Raw genomic sequence first — 21,183 nt, forward strand, 5'->3', positions numbered from 1 at the left:
GATCATATGAGAATTGTGTTGGTTGATATCATTGAAATTGTTGGAGGGGAGAATCATATTGTAAATGTTGGTTGGATTAGTTATGATGGAGTTACTGTTATTGCATCGGTTATTCATTTATCTTGCGACATCCCTTCGTGGTGATGTAGATTATTATTGAGATTATATTGGCACGTCGTGTAAGAGCCTTCGGGTGACGTATTTCGATTTATTTATTCGAGACGATATTTTATCGTATTTACTCGAGGCAGGCCCCAGATTGGTCTACATGCCATCTGGTGGATATTACTCAACTATATGTTGAGGCAGACATTACCTTTTGGTAATGTAGTGTGTGTTTACTCAGCTTCGGGTTGAGGCTGCCCCAGCCAGGGATTGGCGGGATGATTAGTGTAACGAGTATAGCTCGGCTGAAGTGTGCTAAGTAAAAGGGAGGAGAACGTTGCCAGGGGGTTGTGCAATGAAAAAAGGAAATTGGATTGTTTATCGTATGTTTTTGTTGTTAGTATTTATTCCTACTAAACCTCGCGGTTGACTGTGTATTCGTGAACACCTGCGGTGAACCGTTTTATGGGGAGCAGATTTTACAGGTACTAAAGATTAGCTGACTTGGGAGCTTATGGGAATGCGTGGACTTGGACAACCTACCTAGAAGTCTAGACCACATAGAATGATTTATCACTTTATTTATTTCCGCTGCGAGTTGTAATTATTTTATGTTAAGTTTTAGTTGGTTAAGTTGTACTAAAACATGTAATCATTAAATTTTAATTAAAGTACTCTGGTTTGTTGTACTTTGTTATTCACTACCTCGGGAAACCGAGATAGTAACAGTTCTATTTATTTGGGAATGTCTAGCTAAAGGCTCCTGGATAAATGGGGGTGTTACATAAGGCTCGACTTTAAACTATTAAACACTAATTAAGACTCTAACTACTAATTCAGACTCACTAATCAACTTTATAAACACACAATTTTTATTAACAATGACAAACAATAGATGAACATAGACCAAAGGGGAGTTGAGTTGATTGCTAACATAAAAGTAAAAGAAAGTTGCAATCTTTTCTAACAAGGCATTATGACAAACACTTGGTATGTAAGAAAATTCAATATTAAAGAGAACTTGGTGTAACTTCCTCTTAGTAACCAACTATTAGCAAAGCTTGACCCTTTTTACTCTCTTAAAATTATCCACCCAATACTACCATCTCAAGATGTTGATACATGTAAATTAAACCATCTACATGCACCCTTCAAGCTTTGACAACAAGTCATTAAACCATGAAAAGAGACTAAGAATGAGCATTAAGATTTAACCAAAAGATGAAGCTAGGATCAATTCATCACAAGATTAAACCATACAGATGAGAAAAATACATAAAATTCCTATTTGTTATATGAATACTTTAAACCAAATCAACATACAACAAATTTGCTTTAAACAATCCCAGATAGATTAAACCATTTTTCTAGGATTTGCAATAGTTTAACAACAATAAGCATGGATGGCCAATCCAAACATAACTCATTCAACATATAAAATTAAGCACAGGGAAGGAGTACTAGATAAATTAAGAGAGATTAGAAGGTCTTACAATACTAAAGTTGGAAACTTTGAATGAAATTACACCAAGTAATAGGAGCTTAGCCAACCATAGTCATCTTACAACCCAATTTTTGTGGAAAGATTACAATGAAAATGGAAAGATTAAGGTCTAATTATTACAATATTAAAAACAAAGCACAAGATAAAATGTTTTTCAAAAGCTTGGGGTATTTATATTGTTGCACAAGAATCTGGGTTAAACCGTCTCACAAAAGCCCAATTACGTAAAATTTGGCCCGTGTTTCATTAAAAATGCGCAGGCTCTGGGGAAAGGCGCAGGCTGCGCAGTCAGGCATAGGATGCGCCCGACACGGGACTCCTTCTTCAGAATTCGATCATAACCTTGATCCTTTGCTTCCCCGTCTTCACTTGACCATGCTTGGTTAGTTGAACTTCATGTCTCGGTTAGTGAAAAATGAAATCTCCATCTCGACTTACCCGGTCAAGGTAATGGGAGAATGTTACCATCTCGGTTTCCCGAGGCGGTGAAATCGGAGTTGCAATTAAGAAAGAAATTAAATATAAATAAAGTATTTAGTGAATTACATAACCAGAAATGATAAATGTGAACTATACAACTTGAGCACCATTTACATCATCTAACAACTATCCATATACTCGACTCCAAGTCCAAGGCTCGTCCCATCTCCCACGTGACATCAAAACAACCTGTACCTAACCTGCTCCCCATATGATCGGAAATATCATATGGATCGATACAAGCCACCCTAGAAATAGGTGACAATTACACATAGACACAACACGTCAGTTTCAATAATTAAACATACGACACAACATGATAGGTAAATATGCAATATGCCAATAATATGAATGAGACACAATTATACAATCACTACGCTGTTACAGGGACACGCCCAGACGTACCCACAATAACCACTTATGCCAGAGACACGCCCACGACGTCACACATCACAACAAGATACCGGGACACGCCCAGGCGAACCGGGTCCGGAGGCCAACCGGATCCCCTGCCACACGTCGTGTCTCAACTACACGAGTCCCTCCGTACTCAAGTCATCCAGGTGCACATCCCTCTTGGAGTGAGAAGCTCGAAGAGGCGAGCCAAGCGGAAAACAGTCTCTCAGCCGCCTTCCGACTCCTCAACAACAACCAATCAATCACACGCCGACATATCCTCCAATATACATGACAAGCACAATAAATGCAAGACACTACATATTATACCAATTCTGACTCATTATGCAACACAATCCATAATTACGATATAAACATCAATTCCTCAATATCCCGACTCCCCGAGTCGATACAATCCAACATCATGTCATAATGCAACACCAATACACATGAGACTCACCCGAATGCTCAACAAACATGGTATAATGTAATGACTACACAATAACGACATGTATGACCATCCAAACTTATTGAAACCGAGTAGGATTAACCTATCTTTTAGCATTCTTCATAAGTCCAATTAATAAGCAAGATCCGTCTCATAAGACCGTCTCATCTAACAATACCACATAATAACTATCACAAATCATCCTACACTATAACATAATACAAAACCCCTTATTATTACCCATTTATTGCCCATATTACACATACTAATTACTAATTAATCAACCAAATTAAAAAACCCCAAAAGTTAGAGTTCATAATATTAGAAAAAGGGTAGATCTCAACTTACTAGGTGAAAGGATGAAGGAGAAGATGAGCAACGCTCTAATCCAAGCTTGAATCCCCTAATATGGTGTTTGTGAGGGTTTTAGAGAGAAGGGAGAGAGTTTGGAGAGATAAGGAAGAAGATATAAATGAAATAGGAGAACAGAGTTTTGCGGGTTTAGAACACGTCTGCCCAAAGTGCACTCGATCGAGTGCCGAGTCCACTCGGTCGAGTTCCGAGTCCACTCGATTGAGTGACCCTCACTCGTTCGAATGTTCAATCCACTCGGTCGAGTACAAGGCAGTTCTCAACAATAACCAATTTTCGTAGAACAGTCATATCTCACTCGTTTTTTGGGCATTTTGGGCGTGTGACCTACCTTTGGAATCGTAAGAGAACAAGATATCACCTTCAATTTTAATCACATGAATATCATGTTTAGAGCTCATGTTATGACAGTTTTAAGATGACCCTTCCATAGGCGGACATTATCATAACTCCACTAAGTCTAGTATAGGTTATGCTCGGTCAACTATATATTCATACTTCACTCCCGAGTAGATTCATCAAACCCAAGGGTCCTCTCGCGCATCGCAAGGTTCCTTTGCGGGTCCCAAAATATCCAGGTATTACATATTGAGGTTGTTTTTATGGTGCCTTAGGGATATTTTGAAGGCGAAAATACGGCTGGGCAGTAGCAGACTACATGCTCTGTTTCGGGTCGGTTTCGGTACTAGTTCAACTCTATCGTGTGCTCTCGTCACAAGTTCGTTTGTTTTGAAACTTTAGGGACGTGTTAGCATGATCACCATGCGTTTGATATTGGTTTTGTTAATGAAAATAACGATTTTTGAGTCGGGTTTGTACAGCCTGTTAACGACCTGTTTTGGGGGTGATTAAAATGGTGTAGTGATTAGTTTGTGCGAGTTCGATGGGTATGGTGATTATGGCATTTGTTGATCGTTTAACAAATTGTAGTCATGTCCAAGTTGTACGTAGTGGGTTAACTTACTGGTTAAGTATATGTTTAGTGATAATAACTAATTTGGTTTGGAGGGAGGATTAGGATAATAAATAAATGACAAGGAGAGTTTAAGAAGGTGAGTTAGGAGTATAATTCGAGTGTATCATATATAGCATTAAATCATATTTTGGTAGCATTATTAAATGGGTGTCAGGTTGGGGGGGTTTAATTATTTATAGAAACGATTTCTAGGGTAAAATATCTTACAAATAAAATCGATTATAATTATACGTGGTATACTTATTATATAGGTTCGGATTTGATAAAGCACCATTGTTATTTATACTTTGCTAATTGGACTTGCCACCGTCTCATGTAGGTAATTCCTACTCAACATGTATTATTGTTATCTACATATCAGTTACTATTATGGCGACGTTTGATAGTTACTGAGATGGTGGTTTGGATGTCAGTATTAGACGGTCTGATTATTTATAATGAGTGTATTTTATTTCTATGGTTGCTTTATGTACTGTATTTGTGCCAGTGTTATCCTATTTGATTAAGATGCCGGTCTGCGGACCGAGGAGGTCGTTAGGATTTCGGAGTATTGATGTCGTTCTGCGGAACGAGGAGGTCGTTAGGAGTTCAAAGGGATTGATGTCGGTCTCGCGGGATCGAAGAGGTCGTTAAGAGTACGGAGATGATCGTGATTATGGACCGAGTTATTGAGTATATATTTACTTGAGTTAAACTGATATTGCTTTTAATAGCATTATATTTGCTGCTGGTTTTCTCTATTCAACCTTTGGTTGACGTGTTTTTTTTTTCTGTTGTCAAAGTAAAATTGATGTCTGCTTTAATTGATGGCATCCTGTAATGAACCATTTAATATTTCCGGTTAAATGGGGAGCAGATTAATTTACAGGTTCGATTTTAAGTTGCTGAACTGGATGCTGTTTGGGGACTTGGGCGAGAGGATGACGTCACTGTTGGAGTCTAGTTTTCACCTTAGAATAACAATAAATTTTACCTACATTATTTATCTTTCCGCTGCGATTTAATTATTATTTAATCATTTGGTTCGGAGATTATGTAACAAGGCTTAGCAAGACATTCCCACATAAATAAAAGTGTTACCATCTCAGTTGGCTGAGATAGTAAGTATAAAAGACGAATGATACAAAAGATACTTTAAGTAAATAACTGACTTTATTAAGAATAAGGGGAGCTGCTTTTTGTCGCCCGTGTTTTACTTTGTATCGCCCAAATTTTGCCTTGACTTTCTAATTTTAACCTTATTTATATATCTTTTGACTTTCCAATTCTATCTCCTCCTTATTACTCTCAAAACTTATTAACAACTAAATTCCATAACCTAAAATCTCACATCAAGAACGATGGCAATTCACACGCGAGAATCGAGTTAAATTAATCAATTCGATCATACGCTTTCTTCAATTTCCGTTCTTCCTCGGCAAATTTATTGTTTATGCGGATGGACTCTACAGGACGTAAAATAATGGACTTAAGTTGAACTTTTGGTCGAATGAAAGCAAATGAAAACATCATTCATCTTCATTCATTTGCTCCGAATCAAAGCCATTTCTACAGGCTACTCAAAAGGCAAATGAAAGCACCATTAATTGTGTATTCGTGTAATTAAAGGAGCACTAAAGAGCAATTTCCAACATCATCAAAAACACCATTTCTACCAGCCATTTCCAACTCTAGTAATTCAACCTAACCACTTATCATTAAAGGAGCACTTTCTGTCTGAGCAAGATGAAACCACTGATGTTTCGTGCGGAAATGGTGACAACCCCAATGGAAAATTCGTGCAAACAGAACGATGACATCAAAGACATGTCGTGTTGACCACACTATGAGACCGCTGCCATTTCATTCATCTTACACGACAAACCTAGCCCCATGTCATTTATAACACAACCGCTCCGCTGCTATGTCGTGTATCCAACACGGCCAACTCCACGGCGCACATACCTTCAAAGAAACGAGCCCCAAAAGCCCCGCGACGATGTAAGTCGAATCGAATTTACCATCTACAGAACTCACTCCCTCAATTTTAAAATGTAAATATTAAATCGTTTTATTGCATAATTTGCAATTCGCCACTCCACTTCATTCACAAATTTCCAGATTGGGGGAAATTTGGTTGTATAATTTACAATTCGCCACTCTATCGATTTTACACCTAATTACGACAATTCAAGTAAATGATGTAAAATTAAAGATTGTTGTTGTCGTTTTCGTCGCCGCGGCGTCAAACGGTTAAGAAATTCAGACCATTGGGGAAGTAGAGTACGCTTAAGTTGACTTTAGAAGGGTAATTACGGAAGTGCGGTAAATGTAGAAGGGTAATTTAGTAATTTACACCGACATTAGTAATTTAGAAGGGTAATTTAGTAATTTACACCGACATTAGTAATTTTCGGGCATCAAAAAGAAAAAGTGCTTGCTAAAAGTTCCTGGATAAATAGGGGTGTTACAAGTATAAATTTAGAGAAGACCAGAATATGATGATTTTCCTTAAAAATAAACATGCCTCCACTTATATATATATATATATATATATATATATATATATATATATATATATATATATATATATATATATATATATATATATATATATATATATATATATATATATATATATATATATATATATGGTCGGGATCCAGTGAGAACCACCCATATAATGAGAACCGTGAGAACCACCTTAATCTAATCTAATACCAATAATAACGCTACAAGCAAATCGCAAATCAACCACCTGCCCCTAAACATTCTAAACTCCGTCATTTTCCAATTTTCGTTTCCCTCTCATCATTCTTTCTCTCTCCTCGAATATTACCATCTTCACAACACCATTGATCCTCAACTACTGATCCATCAATCTCTTCAACGATCTGCCTATTCGACGCGTCCTTCATGAATGGAACCTTTTAATTCAAGGTACTATTTGAAGTTCTTTGATTAATTTGTTGATTTTGAAAATTAGGGTTCGGTAATTTGAGAAATTGTTTAAATTGGTTGAAATCGTGATATTATTGGCTCGATTTTATGAATTAGACAGGTTTTACAATCGTCAAATTATCATCTACGTGCATTAAATTGTTGCTATGTGCGTCAAATTAGGGTTTATAGTTTGATCTGTTTGTAATTTTTCAATTAATCGATTAAAATTAGGGTTTATCGTTTGATCTGTTTGTAATTTTTCAATTAATCGATTAAAATTACGGTTTCTGATTTGATCTGTTTGTAATTTTTCAGGTAATCGATTAAAGTTGTTGAATTTGAGCAATTAGGGTTTCGTAATTTGAGAAATTAGGGTTCTTTAAAATTAGAAATTGCTTAAATTGGTTGAACTCGTGATATTGTTGGCTCAGTTTTATGAATTAGACAGGTTTTACAATCGTCAAACTATTAGCTACGTGTATCAAATTATTGATATGTGCATCAAAAATTCTAAATTTAGTTGTAGTAATAATTACCTGGTATGATTTTATTGTCGATTACTTAATTTTAAGTCGTCGTTATTGCAAAGAATGACATTCTTAGTTCAATGGGGTCGCGCAGTTCTTCTAATGTCATTACAAATGGCATTACAAATGAAGGACAGATGGTTGAAGTTATTGCATCTCAATCAATATCGAAATATCGCCCTAACATTGATGTTCCTGAAATCGTACAAGGTACAATTCTGTTGAACTGTTGAATGATCAGATATTGTTCTATATAACCGTGCTGTTGAATACTTGAGTTATCCAGTAAATCTACGTTAATTTCATCACATTTGCAGATAACGTAGTAGACGAGGCAGAGGTAATAGAGGAGGCAGAGGTAATAGAGGATGCAGAGGAGGAGGGGGAGGAGGAGGAGGAGGCGTCCGGTTCAAGCAACATGAATCGGATTTTTGGTTGTCCTACCCATCTCAAGCCTGTTATTGGTATGGTCTTTGATACACTTGAACTCGGTATTGCTTTTTATGAAGCATATGCAAAAGAATGTGGGTTTGTGACTAGGAAAGGCTCACAAAAGAATAAACAGGGTGTCACTACACATAAAACTTGTTTGTGTAATAAGGCTGGAGAATGTGAAGCCAAAGGCAAAAAACACCGTAGGCAAAGGACTAGGGTAGGTTGCCTTGCTAAGATTAAGTTTAAACGAATTGCTAACGGTAAATACCAAATTTATGGTTTTGGTGAAGGGCATAATCATATGCCAGCTACACCATTAACAATGGTACATCCGACGCAAAACGAGAGAATTGAATATAGTTCATAAAAAAATGATAGTTGACAACTCAAAGGTTAACAAAGGTCCATTATGACCTATAGGATGTTTAAGGAGTATGTCGAGGTTATCGAATGTGGGTGCTTCATTGGAAGACTTTAAAAACTTTTCAAGGGATATCAAAAGTTCTTGTCAGAAGGGGATGCTCAAATGCTTATTGAGCATTTTATGAAAATAAAAAGAATGTGTCCATCCTTTTACTTTGACTTTGAGGTAGATGAGAAAGGTAGATTGTCACATGTTTTCTGGGCTGACCCTATTAGTATTAAAAATTATTTGTTATTTGGGGATATGACATCCTTTGACACTACCTTTAGGAAAAATAAGTATAGAATGATATTCGCCCCTTTCACGGGGGTGGATCATCATAAGAGATGTGTGACCTTTGGGGCTGGGCTTCTTATTAATGAGAGCAAGGAGTCATTTGCTTGGTTATTTACGAAATTCCTAGAAGCTATGGGGGTCGTTATCCTGTGTGTATAATAACCGACGAAGATTTGGGGATAGAAGGAGGACTTAAGAAAGTCTTTAAAGATAAAGTGCAACATAGATATTGCATGTGGCACATATTGAAGAAGTTGCCGAGAGAAGGTAGGGCTGTTATATGTAGAGAAACTGAGTTTTTGAAAGAGATAAACTCATGTGTTTGGGGCGAAGATGTGGAGCCTGCTGAATTTGAGGAAAGATGGACAGCCATTGTGGAAGCTCATGGGTTGTCGGATAATGAGTGGCTTCAGAAAAGTATGACATTAGACATTTTTGGATTCCACTTACTTTCGTGACTTGTTATTAGGAGGGTTGATGAGAACCACCTCGAGGTCCGAGTCAGAAAATCATTTTTTAGCAATTTCACTAATCCAAATTTGACCCTTGTTGAATTTTGGATGCGCTTTGAGAGTGCAATGGATACACAACGATGGGCTCAATCGAAACCGATTGCACAATCTAAGTACTCATTTCTGACTTGGCTACTCCTCTAGACACGGAAAAGCATGCGTGAAACCTACACTCCGAGAATTTTCGAGGAGTTCAAAGTGGAAATAAAAGCGGATGCTTTACATGTGCCATTGGGGACAAACAAAAAGATAAGAATCATGCAATTCTCTGCATAGATGTCAAGGATCGTGAGAGAAAGAAAGACTATAAGGTGGGTTATAAGACAAATGAAGTGAAACTAGTATGCGATTCTGCAAGAAATTTGAACGACATGGAATACTTTGTCGACATATTCTCTGTGTCCTTAAAGATTATGGTTTTGAGAAAATTCCAAGCAAATACCTACTTAATAGGTGGAGCAAACTAGCAACCCGCCACCAATATTCAATTCTCGATGGGCGATTGCTTGCGATTTGATCAGAGATCGTCGATGCACAAAAGAACAAACCGATCGAATTGTGGTCGAAATGTTCACTTGTGTGTCACTAGTTGAACAGAGTCCTGTTAATTATGATGAGTTACTAACCATTTTACGCTAGTTCAAGGAAAGGGTACTTGCAAAAACAACAAGTAGTGTCGCTGATGATGGTGGTAATAGTAGTATTGGAAAGAAAAGGGACAAAAATGCGGAAATTGGAATGCTCTTGGGTACAAGTGTGCCTAGCGAAATTACAATTTTGCCGCCAAGACAATGCAAAAACAAAGGCTCGGGAAAAAGAATGATTTCACAAAGAGAAAGAGCGGGGGAAGTCAATAAGAAACCACTAAGAAGATGCAAGGCTTGTGGGCAGATGGCGAACCACGACAGCAGGAATTGTGACCGACCAAAGGATCACTGACAAATAGTCGAGTAAGTGATGTCTCTTATTAGCGCAAGTTTTCTACTTTTACCCTTTTTGTTTCCCTCTAATTTTTATCTTTGTTGACATTTGCTTTCTTATGTGTGAGATTGAAGTTTTTTGCGAGGAATTGGACTGTGCGGAATTTTTTGAGCATCATTTGAGAAGTCAACACTTGTTTTTGAGCATCATTGAAGTTTTTAGGATTATTTTTGAGCATCATTGAAGTTTTTAGGATTATTTTTGAGCATCATTTGAGAAGTTAACAATTGTTTTGTAATAAATGTAACGGGAGGCTTCCCGATTCTTAAATTGTATATTTGAGAAGATGAAATTGTGATTCGATTTAAGAATAGGAAACATGTGTTTCTCTGAGCAATTATGACATGCACATACAAGCTCATTTTATGCACGTACGAGGTCGTTTTATGCACATGTGATAATTGTGTCTCCAAATTTGGTAATTAGAAAGTCAAAACATGTGATCAATTTACGCCAAACAATAAAATGTGATTAGTTGAATCATCATCGTGTATGACAAGTCGTTAAATATCATGCAACTAAAAGGTTATTCCATGCACATGGATTTCATCTATGATACATGTGTTTCCCTTGGCAAACATGAACATGGCATGTTCATACGAGATCATTTTATGCACGTACGAGGTCATTTTATGCACGTGATAATTGTTTCTCCAAATTTGGTAATTAAAAAGCTGAAACATGTGATCATTTTATGCCAACAATAAAATGTGACTTAAATGTGGGTTTTATTTCTCATTTCAAGTCTCGAAACTTAAATGTGAGTGATTATTGAAGAAGTCGGGCCAATCCTATTAGCACTTTAGGCACGGCCCAGCACGGCACGCTCAAAGTACACTGGGAACTCTAAATAATGCAAGTAATTTTGTTTTGAAAATTTTCATGCATGTAGAAGGCTGTTCCATACACATATAACGCCTTTTCATGCATGTAAATATGCAAGTTACTTTGGGATTTAAAAACAACACCCTGACAAATGGGGTAATTCTCATTACAAGTCTCATTTAAAAAGGCCATAATCTAGTAACATAATTGTGCCCCACACAGTTAAAAAGCTGTTCCATTCACATATAACGCCTCCTCAGGCACGCTCGAGTCTCGTTAAACATACCCGAAAGTCGACAAATTACATGCACGTAAAAAGGTATTGCATACACATAGAACGCCTTCTCATGCACGTAGGAGGGTCTTCCATACACGCAAAAGTTACTTGTAATACCTACACATCTGCAACCTACAAATTTAGTCCACAAACAAACTAATGCCTGCCCAAATCAAAGAATCAACAAAAGACAATGAGAAGGTTCTCTGCCACTCCCAGTTGCTAAGCACATACAACGCCTTCTCACCATATTCTTGCAAAAATAACACCTAGGTATAATCCTACAAAAAAAAGGTAGGGAAATATTGTTACATTTAAAGTCACTTGACATCAATATTGAAAGTCTTGCAGTTAAATGATTGGAAAATAATAGAAACAAAATTAGATAAAGCATTCGGAAGATATTGTTATTACCGTTCTCTTGTTTTCCTCCCATCTGATAAGATCTACAATCTTACTCTCACCATATTCATCCAAATTCTGCATATATATTTGACAACAATATTGAAAGTGTTACATTTCACCAAAAAATATTGAAAGTGTTGCAATAAAATATGCCGAATAATATTTGACTAATATAACTTGGTTTAGACATCATTACCTCGTAACAAGTCTGATCGGACCATAATGATTGACAACTCAAGTTTTCTAGAAACTTCAGCAAATAGACTCCGCAAGAATACCTTTTGAAATAAGGAAATTTGTTAAACACTTTAAAATGGTGTGTATCCCATCGAAAATATTTAAAACGAGTAGAGTATAGTTTAAACAAGTAAGGTACCCATTCTTTTGTCGAGGCACATCCACAATCCAAACGGAAAATTGTTTATTTGCAACTTTTTTTGTATCCTGGAAAGTCTCTTGCAATAATCTCCAAAGCAAGAAATAACTACAAAAAACCAAAAAAAGGAAAACACAATAATATAAAAGCGAAGGAAAACCAACACAAAATTGAGGTAACAAACCCCTAAGGCATGCGGATATAATCATACCGTTTCAACTAAAAATTTACATCTTGTGTCAGGACGCCTAGGCAAGTTTGAGTCAAGTATAAAGTTGGTCTTTTTAACAAAGTCGACACGCAAGCAAACCAATGTTCACGGTCAACACAAAGAAGGGAAGAAAGCCTGCAAAAACGCCCATAAGGAAATGAAAAAGTGAGGGGATAATTACCGATTCGACGGGATAATATACAAACAGTTAGACAGATATTTAATAAAGTTCTTTCTTGGGCAAGAACTTAATTAAGTTCTTTCAAAGTAGTAAATTCCGTCGATATAATAAAATTAAAAAGTGACGGGATAATTACCGTTTAGCTTTGGTTAGACTTTTGGGCAAAATCTTGAAAGCTTAATGTACTGACTTTGAAAACTGTTTTTAGGGACAACATCCTGAAAGTTGAGAAAATTTGTGAAAAATGTTGGTAATTCCAAGTAGAAACATTAGCGGTTACTAAGGATGAATATGAATACCTTGATTATTGTCGGAAAGTACACAAGACTTGGTCTTTCAAGTGTTAAACGAAGACCAACAAGGTCAATTACCATATCCATGATCCATTTTCCTCCAAATAAAGTCGACATTCCTTCTTGGGTTACTTGCAGCCATGGAGTGTCTACAACAATGTCACTAATAATGCACATATTGTAATTAGATGCACACACAACAGCAAAGTGGACAAAAACAACTCAAAAAGATGCTATATGGTCAGTGATAACTTACTCCGTATTTGCCACATTTGTCCTAATAAAATTTATCAAGTGTTCATCTGTATAGGGCAAGTCTCGTGGAACTTCATTCCTGGGGAGAAAAAGGGAAAACACAGAACAATTACATAACCATAGCACACTTTTAATAAACCAGGAGTCATCATATAGTAATGAGAAGCATTGTTGGTAATAGATTTACGATTCACGAATCACACAACCATTCTTGTAAGCCTTTGCTTTAGACGTCACTTGATCTTTCACGATGTTGTCTTGCCAAGTCAAAATTTCATTGCAAACCCTCACAATGTAACGCTTCACATCGTTCTCCGAACAATGATATAAAGTAAAATCAACCGCAGAGCCTACACATCTAATACACATACCTACATATCTAATACACATACCTACATATCTAATACACATACCTACACATCTAATACACATACCTACATATCTAATACACATACAAGGCTGATTCATGAAAGAACAAAGCTAATACATGCATGTTGATGGCTTCTCGTCGGAAATATAGAAACACCAACTAAAAATTTGACTTAAATAATGGAGACTTACGTCCTTGAGCAACTTTAAAGTATACCGACACTTATTCCCATTGTACGTCTCCATATGTCGCATCATGTAAATTCCAAAGATCACGCTCGACAGAGAAACTTTTATTCGGAACATACTCTATGGCTACTACAAAATATGTAGCATGCAAACTTGGGAATCATGGAAGAAAGCTTTGCACTTAATCTGTTTCTTCTGTTAGACATAAGACAATGCCAAGCAAATAAGTTCGCTATATAAGAATTAAATCAGACATTTAACATACTTATTGCCAAACGGTGTGAAAACATACCACATATTGAACACTGGCATGAAAATCTACACATCCTGGATCACACGGGTGTATAACTTCATACAAGTTATGATCAATATCAAAACAATGAAGAAGTGGGCTAGGTGCAACAACAGGGAATAAAACCTGTCAAACAATGGTTAGTTGGGTTTGTATATTATTTAATTATGTACTTTTAAAACTTTTAAAATATTGAACAACTTACCAATTTCACGTCTCTATAGTTGATATCCAATGAGGCTATCTGTTGTTTCAATTAGGTGACCCGTATTAGAGAATAAAAAGGTACAAGTTGATAACTCGAGACCAACAAAATTTAAATATCAAACTTACATCGATTGTTTCGGTGAGAAAGAGACAGGAAATTGATCTACGATCTCTTAACCTGTTTCCATTATTCAGATAATCACACCACACATTGATCACGTCGATGTTAACGCTACCACCAAATAGCAAGGTCTTCATATCATATCGTGTAAGAATCTTGCCGCCACGGTGACCGAATTAACCTCGCTACAAAAATAAAACCTTAGTGTTATAGAAAGAAAATATAATACATATACTGAATAAGAAGAAAATAAAAGCAAAATTAATAGACTAATACATACCCTTCATCTAAGTCAGCGGCAAATGCATAGTCACCCATCAGTTTTTCAGACTGACTCAAGGCATCCATCACGTTCACATTTCGTATGAAGAAAGGTGAACGAAAAACGTCAGGTAACTCAACTTTCCTCTTACACTTCCGAGTCTGGGAGGGGACGGTTGGGGACAGTTCTACAAGCGGAGAAGAAGGCATAATTGGAGATTCATTCAATGACACTTGTGACGAGATAAGTATTGGTGATGCGGGGATGGATTGGAAGGTGCGGTGATGTGCTTGCACGGGGAGGGGAATGAATAGAAGGTGCAGCGGGAGTGCTTCCACGGGGAGGGGATGGGATTGAAGGTGTAGCTGACATTGTTGCACGGGGAGGGGATGGAATGACAGGTGCAGTTGACGTGCTCGCATGGGGAACATCACACATATCACCAGGCCTCGTGCCGCGGAACTCTTGAGATGTATATAACGCATCCTCACCGTGAAAGAGACTGAAAGATGGTCCCTCCATGAGTTCCTTGTCCATCTTTTCCTTCGTAACTTGGTGTTCTTTAAATGCCTCACCAACACGGTTATATGCACTATTCGAATCCCCTCTAAATCGCCAAGATGTTGGGATCGTTGTAAAACTCATCAGAGTCCATATAATCCACATACTTCTTCCCTTCCTCCACTTTACTCTCGTCCTTTCTCTCCTCTTCCTCCATTTCATGGTCATCTTTCTCCTTGACCTTATCAAATTTATCCTCCACTGTACCCTCATCGTTTCTCTCATCTTGCTCCAATTCATGGTCATCTTTCTCCTCGTCCTTTCTTTCCTCTTCTTCCATCTCGATTCTTCTTTACTTTGTTTGCGAAAGTGAAAACCCTTCAAATAACGAATCGCAAAGTCGACATTTTGGTAACAGACTTCCATATGAGGAACCACAAACTTTGCTTGCATGATCGCTTTGAGAATGCACCATAACAATCTGCAAGAGTAACAACAATCCCGCTAAAACCTTGATACAATCTGTTGTTTTCTTATGAACGGACCTCCTTCTTCATATCCTCAACCTTTCCCTTTCCCTTTGTTGTCACTCCAAAGACCCCTCAACATTTTCCTTTCCCTGTGTCGTCCTTTGCATCGCATCATCAACCCGTTTGTCGATTTCGATACACGGGTGGTTTATAAACAAATCTGTCTTCTACACGCCCCTCTCCGAAACAATTTACATCATGTTTTTCCATCTTCACCCTCTCTTTGATACGTTAAATCGGACCAATTGGCTAACAAAGGGAAAGATCGAACGACCATTCTTGTCTTGAAAACGACTCTATCCAAGTAGATAAGACAAAAAATGAGAATTGGTCCCTTAAAGGACGTACCAGGGTCTTTAGTCACGCTTTTTTCCAGAAATGACATTTTCAATCATGTTGACTCGTGCAAGCTTGCACCAATTAAATTTAGGTACATCGAGACGGATCGGACAGCGACTTAATATACGAGTCTTTGGGATAATCACTAGCTACCCCCATCAACAGAATGTAAGTAATGTATACAAGAAAATTCCTCTTAAAATCATCTCCAAAGATCCCGCCGCTCAATCATCTTCTCTAGTAAAACCTTCTTGGTAATATCTCGTGGTACTAAATTGGTCCTTAAATCTCCTGGACAGACCTCTAAATAACCCTCTTCTTTACAGTACCTCCCAACTGGATTAATATCTAATGGCCCCATAGGAATTCCCGTGACAAGGTAGACATCCTCATCCGTGATAGTCAAATCCCCATTCATCAACGAACAACTGAATGGATTGAAAGACTCCACAATCCATCTAGCCAAATGGCCATGGATTTCTTCCGATCAAGTTTTAACGACTCTCCAAAACCCATGCTCTTAATAGCTTCAATTTGCTTCTCGAGACGGTTCGACTTGATAAAATTAATTATCAAAGAAGGACTCATCCTAGTTACCAGCGTATCATAATCTTTACCACACTTCCTATGTGGACTTCCTTTCTTACTAGCAACGCCGCTAGCATCTTTCTTATCGATAATAAAGGACACTCTCCTTTTCTTGGTAGATGGTTCTTCAACATCTTTCGGTAAGACATCCTCATCAACTGGTTTTTTAGTACGAGGACTCACTCGACGCGAACAATTTGGTTCTGTTTTAGTAGCTTCCTTGTCACCAAGTTTACGTTTAGAAGCTTCCTTGTCAATCATTTACATTTGTAGTAGCTTCGTTGTCAATCAAGCTTTGAGAAGACATCCCCATCATCTCACAAATGTTAAACAACATTAATTAGGTGATGTCTGAAGTTTTTGGTGAAGTAATGTTTCAAAGATTTCAAATAAAATGACAAATTTTAGCATTAATGCATCAAATAGCAAAGCAACAGGTGTAAAATTTTAATGCACATATAGTGCTTCGTCGTACATGTAGAAGACTATTTAATGCACATACTGTGTTTTTTCATTCATGTACAAGGTTGTTTAAATAAAGACACCGTAGAGGGGTCGAGTGAACACTTGTTTGGGGACGGGATTAAATGTAGAAGGCTAGGTATCCTAAAACGGGACGGGAAAGGGTTGAGGGATGGATTAGGCGGACCGCTACCGCGGATCCGCCTAATCCAACCCTCAACCCTTTCCATTTTTTTTAAAACATGTAGAAAACTATTTAATGCACATACTCTACATTGTCATGCACATACACAATTGTTTAATAAACATATGTTGCCGGGTATCCTAAAACGGGACGGGAAAGGGTTGAAGGTTGGATTAGGCGGACCGCTACCGCGGATCCGCCTAATCCAACCCTCAACCCTTTCCCTTCTCACATTATCGGCCGCGAGACCAAAAGACACCCTAGAGAGGATGAGTGAACCCTTTTTTGGGGACGGGATTTAAAGTAGGGGGCCGGGTATCCTAAAACGGGACGGGAAAGGGTTTAGGTTGGATTAGGCGGACCGCTACCGCGGATCCGCCTAATCCAACCCTCAACCCTTTCCCTTCTCACATTATCGGCCGCGAGACCAAAAGACACCCTAGAGGGGATGAGTGAACCCTTTTTTGGGGACGGGATTTAAAGTAGGGGGCCGGGTATCCTAAAACGGGACGGGAAAGGGTTGAGGGTTGGATTAGGCGGACCGCTACCGCAGATCCGCCTAATCCAACCCTCAACCCTTTCCCTTCTCACATTATCGGCCGCGAGACCAAAAGACACCCTAGAGGGGATGAGTGAACCCTTTTTTGGGGACGGGATTTAAAGTAGGGGGCCGGGTATCCTAAAACGGGACGGGAAAGGGTTGAAGGTTGGATTAGGCGGACCGCTACCGCGGATCCGCCTAATCCAACCCTCAACCCTTTCCCTTCTCACATTATCGGCCGCGAGACCAAAAGACACCCTAGAGGGGATGAGTGAACCCTTTTTTGGGGACGGGATTTAAAGTAGGGGGCGGCTTTCCTAAAGCGGGACGGGGAAAGGGTTGAGGGTTGGATTAGGCGGACCGCTACCGCGGATCCGCCTAATCCAACCCTCAACCCTTTCCCTTCTCACATTATCGGCCGCGAGACCAAAAGACACCCTAGAGGGGATGAGTGAACCCTTTTTTGGGGACGGGATTTAAAGTAGGGGGCCGGGTATCCTAAAGCGGGACGGGGAAAGGGTTGAGGTTGGATTAGTCGGACCGCTACCGCGGATCCGCCTAATCCAACCCTCAACCCTTTCCCTTCTCACATTATCGGCCGCGAGACCAAAAGACACCCTAGAGGGGATGAGTGAACCCTTTTTTGGGGACGGGATTTAAAGTAGGGGGCCGGGTATCCTAAAGCGGGACGGGGAAAGGGTTGAGGTTGGATTAGGCGGACCGCTACCGCGGATCCGCCTAATCCAACCCTCAACCCTTTCCCTTCTCACATTATCGGCCGCGAGACCAAAAGACACCCTAGAGGGGATGAGTGAACCCTTTTTTGGGGACGGAATTTAAAGTAGGGGGCCGGGTATCCTAAAACGGGACGGGAAAGGGTTGAGGGTTGGATTAGGCGGACCGCTACCGCGGATCCGCCTAATCCAACCCTCAACCCTTTCCCTTCTCACATTATCGGCCGCGAGACCAAAAGACACCCTAGAGGGGATGAGTGAACCCTTTTTTGGGGACGGGATTTAAAGTAGGGAGCCGGTATCCTAAAACGGGACGGGAAAGGGTTGAGGGTTGGATTAGGCGGACCGCTACCGCGGATCCGCCTAATCCAACCCTCAACCCTTTCCCTTCTCACATTATCGGCCGCGAGACCAAAAGACACCCTAGAGGGGATGAGTGAACCCTTTTTTGGGGACGGGATTTAAAGTAGGGGGCCGGGTATCCTAAAACGGGACGGGGAAAGGGGGTGAGGGTTGGATTAGGCGGACCGCTACCGCGGATCCGCCTAATCCAACCCTCAACCCTTTCCCTTTTTTTTTTAAAACATGTAGAAAACTATTTAATGCACATACTCTACATTGTCATGCACATACACAATTGTTTAATAAACATATGTTGCCGGTTGTTTAATCTGGTCATGGAAAGGGTTGAGGGTTGTTTAATGTACATATATTTTTCTTTCATGTGTGTGCAACGTGACGTCATGTACTGATAAGGAATTTTGTTTTCATGAATGTGCAAGAGTGAACTAAATTTCTTACTCAAATTGCTTGGTCAACAGAATTAGTTGTGGCGACTTTCGATTTTCTTTGAAAAATAATCTTTGACTGACCGTCCTCCTCTTGGTAGAACTTTTTTCTTTGATGCAACACTCTTTCGCCCCATATCTATCAATCATTTCAGGGAAATTATAAAGACAGTTGAAAGACAAACTATTGTACAAATCACATGGTTATAATGAATGTAGATTGCAGCATTTCACAGTTAATTATGTTGCAAAACAATAGTAAAAAGCGTAATACTACTTGATGAATACAGATGAAAACTAAGTAAAATTGGGAAATGAAAGAACATAAGTCAGAAAGTCAAACCAAAAATATAAAATGTATATATATATATGTGTCAAACCAACATTCATAACAACTTCTACAATCCAAAATACCAAAACTAATTACATAATTATTAGTAAAGCCCGACAAAAAGTACAAATACAATTCGTTGGCCGTAAAGTTGTACAAACTTATGATAGACCTACGTCAAATCAACGACTTCAACATAAGACAACCTTCGACGAGCTAGTAAAGATGTTGCTATTGATTTCGCTTCTTCATGTAACAAAGGTGGCATATCCCGTAACATCTCATCAACTTGCTTAATTTGACTGTCATTAAGTGGATTGAGATGTGTGTTCTGAAAAGCATTTCTTCGTTGGTGTACATGCATGATGAATTTGGCTGCCATATTACCCGTCATAAAACACTTGCATCTTTGGGAAATTAGTCTACCACGACTAAGCACTATCCTCACGCCATTAATGTCATTAAATCGCAAAGTTTGCGGTAAGCTATCAAAGACACCAGGTGAATACGGAAGAAAACAAAGAGTTTAGCCCACAATAAGCGGACATTGGCCATGTTTGCCCTATCGTGAGCATTTATCAAGGTGATTGAAAATTTGTAACACAAGATCTGGCTCACTTAAGACATCATTTCTTGACTGATTGCGACGATCAGTGAACTCCACTGTGGTAACTTGACCAAGGTAAGGCAGAGACTCAGTTTTCTCTTTGACATAATGTTGGATAAAAAGTTCTTGTTCTACTTCCTCGCGATTGACTACCCAACCATTGCACCAATTTTCCATTTTTTAATGTTTCGTATGCGAGAATGAAAAGAAGGAATACTTGTAAATGGAGAAAATATGTAAAAAGTTACTTGACTCAGTGGAATAGTTACTAACGTTAGTAGCTTTACTTAGTATGCATTGTTTGAGCTTGAGATGTAAACAATTTTAGTAGAAAATCGAAACAAACATCAACAACATGGGGAATCAGGGTTTGATCATTGCGTAATTAGGTTTATTAGCGAAAATGTGAACAACAAGACTACAAATCTAAGAATCTGCCATATAATGACAATGAATTAGCGTAATTAGCAATAATTTTGGAAGTTCAGTCCCTAATTTCATGATTTCAACTAAGAATCTGACAACCCTCATTTCCAAGTTTCCCCAATTGAATTCACCAAAACCCTAATTTAACAAACATAATTCATTATTCCGACTGTAACACATTAATGAAGGCGTAAATTCAACTAATATGGTCGACAAATGTAAAAATTACAAACACAGAAACACTGAAACCCTAATTTCGCAAAATCAGTTCCTAATTTCTTGATTTCAACTAATGTACCTAATTTGACAAACATAATTCATAATTCCGACTATAAAATATTAATGAAAGCATAACTTCAACTAATTTAGGCGACATACAAATTGCAAAGACAGAAACACATAAACACAGAAACCCTAATTTCGCTAAAAATTAATCATGAATATCGGAAGTTTACCTCGTTGAATTACCAAGATCTGTTGCTGGAAAAAGCGTCGAAGATTTTGATGGACGAGGAAGTTGATCGGAAGATT

General features: G+C 38.5%; 2 long non-coding RNA genes across 2 annotated transcripts; both read right to left on the reverse strand.

The window, feature by feature from the left end:
* Window positions 1–11,582: 11,582 nt before the first annotated feature.
* LOC141609035 (uncharacterized) lies at window positions 11,583–12,268 on the reverse strand. Its single transcript, XR_012527151.1, has 4 exons — window positions 12,242–12,268; window positions 12,062–12,143; window positions 11,875–11,940; window positions 11,583–11,741 (listed from the first exon to the last, which is right to left on the reverse strand). It is a non-coding gene; the product is annotated as an uncharacterized LOC141609035 (long non-coding RNA).
* A 539-nt stretch (window positions 12,269–12,807) lies between these two features.
* Window positions 12,808–13,253, reverse strand: LOC141609036 (uncharacterized). The gene is made up of 3 exons (XR_012527152.1): window positions 13,183–13,253; window positions 12,933–13,089; window positions 12,808–12,851 (listed from the first exon to the last, which is right to left on the reverse strand). It is a non-coding gene; the product is annotated as an uncharacterized LOC141609036 (long non-coding RNA).
* Window positions 13,254–21,183: the final 7,930 nt, after the last annotated feature.

Source organism: Silene latifolia, chromosome 10, assembly GCF_048544455.1.
Source record: "Silene latifolia isolate original U9 population chromosome 10, ASM4854445v1, whole genome shotgun sequence".
NCBI classification, from domain to species: Eukaryota; Viridiplantae; Streptophyta; class Magnoliopsida; order Caryophyllales; family Caryophyllaceae; genus Silene; species Silene latifolia.